This window comes from Pangasianodon hypophthalmus, chromosome 30, assembly GCF_027358585.1.
Source record: "Pangasianodon hypophthalmus isolate fPanHyp1 chromosome 30, fPanHyp1.pri, whole genome shotgun sequence".
NCBI lineage: Eukaryota > Metazoa > Chordata > Actinopteri > Siluriformes > Pangasiidae > Pangasianodon > Pangasianodon hypophthalmus.
In genome coordinates, this window is record NC_069739.1 from 6810796 (window position 1) to 6819943 (window position 9148).

The following is a 9148-nucleotide window of genomic DNA, read 5'->3' on the forward strand; positions in this document are numbered from 1 at the left end:
CTCACAATCTACTGAATACTATGGAAGTATTTTCCAGACAAATTGAAAACATTCACAAATTGAAATGTTTTGCCCTTACTGTGGCAAAAGCTTTGAAGCCGTGCCAAGCTTCACTTAATAATAATAATAATAATAATAATAATAATAAAAGGTTTTTTAAATGTTATTTTAGACTTAATGCTTTATAGCGTCCCTTTAAACTTGATGAACTTGCCCATTTTTTTATGTAAACTTTTAGCCTGTATACTCAGATACTGTGAATTGTGTGTTTTGTTACTGATTTATTTAAAATGATCGTTTTATAGAAAGTTAAGTTGCTTTGGTTGTGTAAGAGCTCACGGACGCTCGCTTTCTGAATTCAGCGCTATTACCGCTAAGTGTCTAAAAGCCGCGCCCATTCAATTTTACGTGCGTCTAGATTAACTGTGGTTTCAGGAAGAGTGGCTGCTTAACCACAGTGAAGCTTGGAACGGCTTCAAAGCTTTTGCCACAGTAAGGGCACATTTCAATTTGTGAAACAGAAGAAAAGAACTTGAATCATTCAAGTGTTTTCACTAGGCTAAGATATCAGCAGACTGAAAACGCATAGTTCCTTTACACTTTGATAGTCATACCCCGTGTCCAATCAGAAACGAGCATTGATTGATGTTCAGTAAGGACCTAACCTTTCCGTTTTGAGTTAATGTCGTGTTGTTGGTTTGTAAAAGTGTTCTGTACTTTAGGGCCACTGTAATTTTGGGTTTGCAATCAGTTACAACCGCAATGATCAAAAAAATTTTGTGAAAACAGTCACTGAGAGTGCCGTATGCTCATGGCAATACATCATCTGGACTCAAACCCCTAATCTCTTGTTTCTCAGCCCAGTTACTAACTACTGTGTGTGTGTGTGTGTGTGTGTGTGTGTGTGTGTGTCTGTCTTGGGATCATGTGTGTATTTTTTTCTTTTAAATCCCAGAGAGCCACTTGTAGTTAGACAGCTGTGGTTAGACACCATGTTACAACTACATCTGAAAATAAAGAGCACTTGGAGAGAGTAATACTACCAGGGTTGCCTACTCTCATGCATTTGGCGTGAGATACACTTTCAGGCTAAGTAAATCTTGTGCCAAATTAAATAACAAGCCAGCGTAAAAATACAACATGGTCTCAAATTTGCTCATATGATTTTTTTTCTGTCAGCATGAAGAAGGTGTGGGGTTTAATTAAACCAGTGGAGCCCCACAACTTTTTGATTGGACCAGTCTGAAGCAGCTGGGTTCTGTACCAGCCATATTTCTTATTGCTCTGTCCAAAGTCACTGAGCAAAATGAAGATGGTGCTGGAGAAGACAGAGGACAGTGGATTAGGTACCTATAGGTAATTAGGGTGCCAAGTTTGAAAAGTGCATCTAGTACAACTTTGAGCTTAAGCATTTTGGTAGTTTGCAACATTAATATGAATTAACAAAATTATATGCTTTTGACTAAGTTAATGTTGTAGCTTATAATTGTTTTTACAAGTGTATTCATAAGTAACATTCATGTACTGATCTAATAGGGGGCAGTCGTAGCCTAATGGTTAGCGAGTCGGCCTTGCAACCCAAAGGTGAACCTAAAGGTGAACCTGAAGGTCATGGGTTCGAGTCTCAGGTCCAGCAGGGATTGTAGGTGGGGGGAGTGAATGACCAGCGCTCTCTTCCACCCTCAATACCACGACTGAGGTGAGACCCTTGAGCAAGGCACCGAACTCCCAACCGCAGCAAAAAAGGCTGCCCACTGCTCCAGGTGTGTGTTCACTACTGTGTGTGTGCACTTGGATGGGTTAAATGCAGAGCACAAATTCCAAGTATGGGTCACCATACTTGACCACAAGTCACATCACTTCAATAATTCTCTCTCTTTGAAGAATGTAAGTAAAGAAAAGCAATCCCTAAAAAGAAAGACTGCAGGGGCAGCCACATACAATTGCAAATTCAAATGGTCAAATGAATGGCTATTTATCAAGGGTGGAAGTACACTACTCAATTTTTGGTACACAGTGTGCAGACATGAACTTGAATGTAAGCACCGAGGCAGAACCGATGTGCTGCGCCATGTTAACAGGGAGTCACACCTGAAAAAAGTACAAACTCTGGAGAGCTGTTCCAAACTGGACAAGTACACCATGCCAAGAACAAGTGAAATGGCCCAGCTCAGGGCACAGGTGATCAATACGTGTCGGAGAACTGTCTATGAAATTAATTTTTAGTGTATTTGTGTGTAGGTATGTACTTAGGTGTGTTTGGGTTAAGTATATTTTATATACTTTTGTTGCTTGTGCACAGACCAGAAGAGCTGAGGTTAAGATGGCAGTCACCATGGTGCAGCACAGCATTCCACTGTCTTTCTCTGACCACTTGAGCCCATTCCTCAGAGAGTGTTTCCCTCACAGATTGCCCAAAGATATTCTTCTACCAGGACTAAGACCAGCGCCATAATCAACAAGTGTATAGTGAAGTGAAGTGAAGTGACTTGTGGCCAAGTATGGTGACCCATACTCGGAATTCGTGCTCTGCATTTAACCCATCCAAGTGCACACACACACCGTGAACACACACCCGGAGCAGTGGGCAGCCTTTGTTTTTTTTGCTGCGGCGCCCGGGGAGCAGTTGGGGGTTCGGTGCCTTGCTCAAGGGTCTCACCTCAGTCGTGGTATTGAGGGTGGGAGAGAGCGCTGGTCATTCGCTCCCCCCACCTACAATCCCTGCCGGACCTGAGACTCGAACCCACAACCTTCAGGTTCACCTTCAGGTTGCAAGTCCGACTCTCTGTCCATTAGCCCCCTAATAGCCCCCTGTCTTACGAATGAACTAGTGAAGAACGTCTGCAATCAGCATTTTACATTAGCTACTGAGGGGTCCAACGATACTGGTGTGTTTGAACAGTTGATTACTGAGTGCTAAAGTCTATGTACAATTTAGTAATCAGTTATATATTCCTAATATATAAACTATAATTTAAAACTAATTTGAGTCATAGATGCTAAATGTTGCATTAAGTTATACTAAAATATGGAAACATAAGTGTTGGATATATTCTTCTTCACAGGAAGACAGAAGATAAATCCGATCACTGTGAAACTATGGAGTTCTGAAGGCATGGTTCACAGATTTCTGGATATGGGCCTAAATACAGGGACCAACTGCTGTACTGCAGAGGCCATGTTTAGTAAAATGCATGAGGTGCTGCAAAGTTACATCACATGGACCAGTTGTGTGGCTCTTGCAGTTCACAATGCCAGTGTCAACAGGGGTATCAGAAATTCAGTTAGGAGCAGGGTCCTGGACCAGAATCCTTCTGTATTTGTCCTAGGCTGTCCCTGCCACATTGTATACAATAATGCACATGCTGGAGGGTTGCTGTATTCAGAAGTAATCGCCTGGAAGTCACAATGTTAGCTGTGTTTAGATCTTGTTTATAATTTCTATTTTAGGGAGTGATTTGACATACAGTAATATGACTAACATAATGTTTTGCTTTCCCCAGATATCAGGCTTTGATGTTCAGGATTTTTGTATTGATCTTGTGTACTGGTTCAAATCCAGCACAAAGAGAAAGAACACATGCTTGACGGCAAATTATCATTGCATAATGCATTTATTGTACTGTGAGAGTATTGTGAGAATCAGAAATGGCAATCATTTATTGAAGGGCCATACTACTTTTATTTATTTATATATATAATGTGTGTGTGTATATATACATTTTAGAGTTCTGTGTGTTTTGTGACACAAAGTACATGGACGAACTGCAGCATTTGAGCATTAGGTGGCTCAGTTTGGACCTAGCTGTGAACTGTATACTCCGTCTCTACAATGCTATTTTAGATCCACAGGTTGGTAAAAGTTTCTTTTATTATTTGTAAGAATTTGTATGACACTTCAGCGTTAATAAACTGTACTTAGATGAAGGGCAAGCCAGATTTGTATGACTCTGTTCCCTTTTTGAGGATCCAACCGCTGAAGTTCATCTCCTCTGTTACTGAGCACTTCTACCTACATTTATTGAGTTTAATCTGTTATTCCAGAGACAAGACCCACACCTCCATCCCCTTTCATGGGCAGGTGCGTGATTTCACTATTTCAGTAAGTGTAATGTGTACAGTTGTTTTTGGGAGGTTAATATCTCTTTATTTCAGATAAGGAGTTTCATACGAAAGCTGAGGTCAACGTTCCTGAAGCCTGTAGCTTTCAAAATGACAACTTTAGAGACTGTTGATCTTCTAGGACAAGAAAACCAACTGCCAGGTGAATAAAAGTGACTAGATATGTTAACTAGATATGTTATATATGTTTTTACATTTTTTTTAAATGTAAACTGCAATAACTTATTGATATGTAGTGAGGGCAGCATGCTTCTGCTGTGAGATAAAGAGATGGTTTGTTGTCTTTTTGGCCTTTCAGACCTCCAGCTTGGCCCTACGACTGACAAGCGCCACTGTGAGAAGGCTGCATGAGGCTGGCGAAATTCCCTCCAGTGATGTTGCAAACCTCTACATAGCAGCAATGGGCTTTCTGGTGAGGTCTACAGAGTATACCTTGACAAAGCTGCCACTGAATGACACAATTCTCTCACATGCTCAGTTTGTGGACTTCAGGCAGAGACTGGACACCAAAAGGGATGATGTGCTTTACTTTGTCCAACGGTGAACAAATTAACCCTGTTTGACTATACCAATAATCTGAGTGATTTGGAGTGGAGGCTGGCTCTACCAGCTACTGTAATGGGTAAGACAAGATCCTTCTGAGGCTGGAGGGCTTCTGTAATTGAAATGTGTTTTTTGTCTTGTTTGGCTAAGTTGGTGATGAAGAATTAGTTGCAGTTTTATTTACAGAATTTCATAAAACTGAAGTAAACTAGTGTTGATATTTGACAGTCTCCTTCTGCCATTTGACGATGCCAGAGAACAGGACAGCATGGGTGAGGAGTTCCTGGATTTTCAAATGCTAGAAGACACCAACATCCCTGAAAGGGTCTGGAAAACTGCCCTGGTCAAGGTGGATGGGGAGAAAGAATTCTACTGAACGGACATCATAAGGGCACACTTAAGTGCCATGAAGAGCCGTTTAACAGGTGCACCCAGGTTCCAAAGACTTGTGAAAGTGACACAGCTTCTGTTCTGCCTACCACACTCAAATGCAGACTCTGAGAAAACATTCTGTGATAGGCCTCAACAAAACTGAAGCAAGTAAAAAATTATCACTAGAGGGTACATTGTCCTCTGTAATGTGTATCAAGATGACCCAGATGGAACCATGCTACAAATATGAGCCACCTCTGCAGATGATTAAAAACTCAGTCTGCAGCTTCAGAATACAACAAAGAACATTCAGCAAAATAGGTTGATAAAACATCAGGAAAAGGTCTTTCCTATTTTACTTCAAAAGAAAAGCATGAATTGTAAATTTACATTTACATTGTTTTCATGACCGTTAGGCATATTTTATCCCCTAATTCTCATTTCTGAACAGCAAAAAAGGTAATTTGATTCATAAATCTCAATCCAGCCTGGTAGCCAAAGTCAGCAACCCTGTAGTACAGAATGTGCAGATTTCTTTAAAATGATCAGTTATCAGTTTTTTTATACTTACTTATCCACACTTCTCAATACTATGTTCAGTCTTTCGAAACTCTTCACATAGTTGGGTTAACCAGAGTGCAGGTCAGTACAGCAGTTAACCTCACATCTATAATGCACTATAACTAACGAAACACTTCATATACGCCTCAAAACCAACTCATTCTACCAAAACACTAGCAAAGCATCTCTCGCTCAACAACCTATAGCTGGAGTATACTGGAAACACACCCTGGATTGTACACCAGTCAACTGCAGTAACCACACACACACAAAATGATAACAAAGAGCAATTTATCTTAGCCAGTCCACCTACTGGCATGTTTTAGGAGGAGACAGAAAGCCAGAGGAAACCTACATGGACATCGGGAGAACAAGCACAGAAACTCCACACAGATGGGACCCCGAGCTCAGGATTGAAGCGGGGACCCTGGAGCTGTGAGGAGACAACGCTACCCACTGCATCACCACGCTGCTCACAGGTCCACAGATTTCCCCTTTTGTATAGATGGTAATGAAGTGATAAAGAGAACGCCTGGGTAAGGCTAAATTGGAAATAATCTATGGTTTGTTTGTTTATTCTTCACAATCTTAATTTTTATTACTATAGAATGTATCGATTTGTTTGGATTTGATCTTGTATTGATTAGTTTTTGAAAACTATATGTGAATATGTGAAAAATAATTTGTAGATACACAGATTTGTTGGTTGAGTTTGAGTGAGAAAAGAATTCATGGATTTTGAAAGCTGAGGTTATTCAATCCTTTGTGTCAAAGCAATAAAAATTGATACACAGTTCAGTTCAAATAGATGCTGTTGTGAGTTTTGAAAATGTGAACACAGTATTAATAAAGGCACTTTTTTTTAAACAAACAAACAAAAAAAATGCTGCAGATAAAGTGTAATCTAGGAAGTGAAGCTGGTGGTCAGTGACAGAGAGACAGCAGAAAAAGGTGTGAAATTCACACACATCTATTTACAGCTAAGACCAGAATGAAGAGGTGACGTACAAGTTACAGGAAATTAACTTTTCTATTACCCTTTATATGAATTATTATAGATAGATTCAATAAGACAGAGATTGTGAGAGATGTAATTCAGTAAATTACAGTGTATGTTTTTACACATTATTGTAGGGATGGAAAATAATCTTACTGTAGAATCCTCCTTATTCATTAGCCCACCTCTCTTCATCTGTACATTTTTGACTGAAGTTAATCAGGAAGAAAAAATCCACATGATCAAAGCTGAACAGGTCTAAATAAGGACATTATAACACAAGGCATGATGTGTATGTTTACCTTGCATATAAAGATTACTGTTGTTTTTGGGCAATTGAACTTGAAGTACATGCTGGTCTTGAATTTAGCATTTTAGTAACATTACATTTATAAAATATAAAGCCATAATCAAATGTTTCCATTGAATGTGTTCACCACTTTTGGCCCTATTAATATTATGACACTGTAGGACGTACAGTTAATTAAAACTCTAAATGATAAACATTTTGCAGTGTTTGGTTTGGTTGTTCAGGACCAGGGCTGAACTACGGCCTACTGTAAACCCAGTCTGGACAGAAAGCACATGAACTAAACACAAAGCAGCTGAACTAAGAACTGGCTAATATTCTCTCTCCTTTCTGTAATAGAAAATAGAAAATAACTTCACTCACCTGCTGCGACGTGAAACACAACAGACAAAAGATACAAGCACTTCATCATTACTGATTCTTCTGCACACACACCAATCCCTCAAAGTGAAACACACACACTCTGTCACACTGCCTGAGTGTCTGTCTCTTATATAGACAGGTTTTCAGGAAACCACAACAACGCTATGTCATTTCTCTTTTTGGAAAATCTTTTCATAACTCTTTCCATTACCTAATTTGTTTTTATATGCAGTATTAATAGCTATTCATATATTTTCTCATGTGGTGGTTTTATCACAGTATCATGATTGTTATCTGTCTTAGGTGTCATTTTCTCAATGCTTGCATGTAGCCTCTTTCTTTAGATGAAATTTTAAATAAACAAATGAATGCATTAAAATTTGCTCTTAGTGTTTCAAATTTATACATTTATATAATTATACAATTTCTACACTTTAATCTTGATCTTAAGGCAGTTTCTATACTTTATCAACTCAAGTGAAGTTTGTTAGATGACCCCTAGGAAGCCTGAGGGACCGAGTCAACACAACAGTAGACGAATTGCAATGTGACAAATCTTCTTTTTCAATTCAATAAAATGACAGATGACACTTTTTATTAACCTAAAAAAAAATACTACTAGAACTAATAATAGTAATAATAATAATTCAATATAGGTCATCTGACTTACTTGAGTATATTAAAAGCAAATCTGTGCATGAGCTGCAACATTAACTTCACTTTTCAGCACACATTAATTCTAGTGTTTGGGACAAAGATGTAATGTCCATCAGTATATTCACCAGCAAGTGTGTTTCCCTAGACTTACAGGAAGTGATAAAGACACATTTACCATGTGTGAGCTGAGGAGCACTTAGAGGCTTTGATGATCATGACTCATTATCAAAAGTCAGATTAATCAGAAGACTATAACTGTAAGCAGTAACATCATTTATTAGCATTTAAAGATCTTGAAATGGGGGGAAAAGGGGTTAGTTTATTTAATTATTTATTTATTCATTGATTATAGAGCTCTGGTTAAGTGCCTAAGTGGCGGCATCTTGTGCCATAAAGCTGCTACTACAGCTGGTCTACAGATAATTGCTCATTAGAGATCTAAATCTACATCCAGATTTCTGCAGAAAGAAGAAAGAAGGCCTTTACTGTCTCATATACATGTACAGGACAATAAAATTATTTTCCTTCTCATATTGTTAGGAATTTGGGGTAGAGCTGTAAAGTTGCTTTGTGACAATGCCTAATGTTAAAAATCTTCTACAAACAACATAAACTAGATAATAACTACTCATGAAAACAAATGCTAAGCAACTGAAGAGTGAAAACACAAAACTTATAAATAGGAACCAATCAGGAGAAACACAAGACAGGTGTGTACAGGAAATCAGTGGAACAACCAAGGAAGAAATTCATACTATGAGAGAGATGCCCTCTGCTGGTCTGGCAGGGAATTGTCTGTGGTGACAAATATAAAGTGATCTTTTCTGTTTTTAATCACAGTATCTGTGTAAATTGTGCAAAACGTTGTATTCTTTTACATTTTCCTTCATTATTATAGTTTCTTTTTAGAACACTGGGTTCAGTTTTTTTTTAATCTGTTAAGTGAATTGAAGTATTTAAGTTTTATTTAATTCACCACTCCAAAAACCTTGTAGAATTTTAGAAGCACTGTGTACAAAACCAGAAAACATAACTTATTTCATTTTTGTCTATAAAACAAGATGAGATGTGCTGTTATAGGAAAATAATCAACGAAAGAGTGGTATGATGCCGTTTTCTTACAGTACATGTCATAGTGTTTTGTTCCGCTTATAACACTGCAATTTGGCAAAAATTACAGTTTTTATTTATTATAATTATTATTATTATTTATTATTATTATA

At 38.2% G+C, this 9148-nt stretch overlaps 1 long non-coding RNA gene across 1 annotated transcript; it reads left to right on the top strand.

The window, feature by feature from the left end:
* The first annotated feature begins 587 nt into the window (after window positions 1-587).
* LOC117596584 (uncharacterized) lies at window positions 588-6995 on the top strand. Its single transcript, XR_008301286.1, has 4 exons — window positions 588-1356; window positions 3066-4264; window positions 4421-4744; window positions 4894-6995. It is a non-coding gene; the product is annotated as an uncharacterized LOC117596584 (long non-coding RNA).
* The last annotated feature ends 2153 nt before the right edge of the window (window positions 6996-9148 follow it).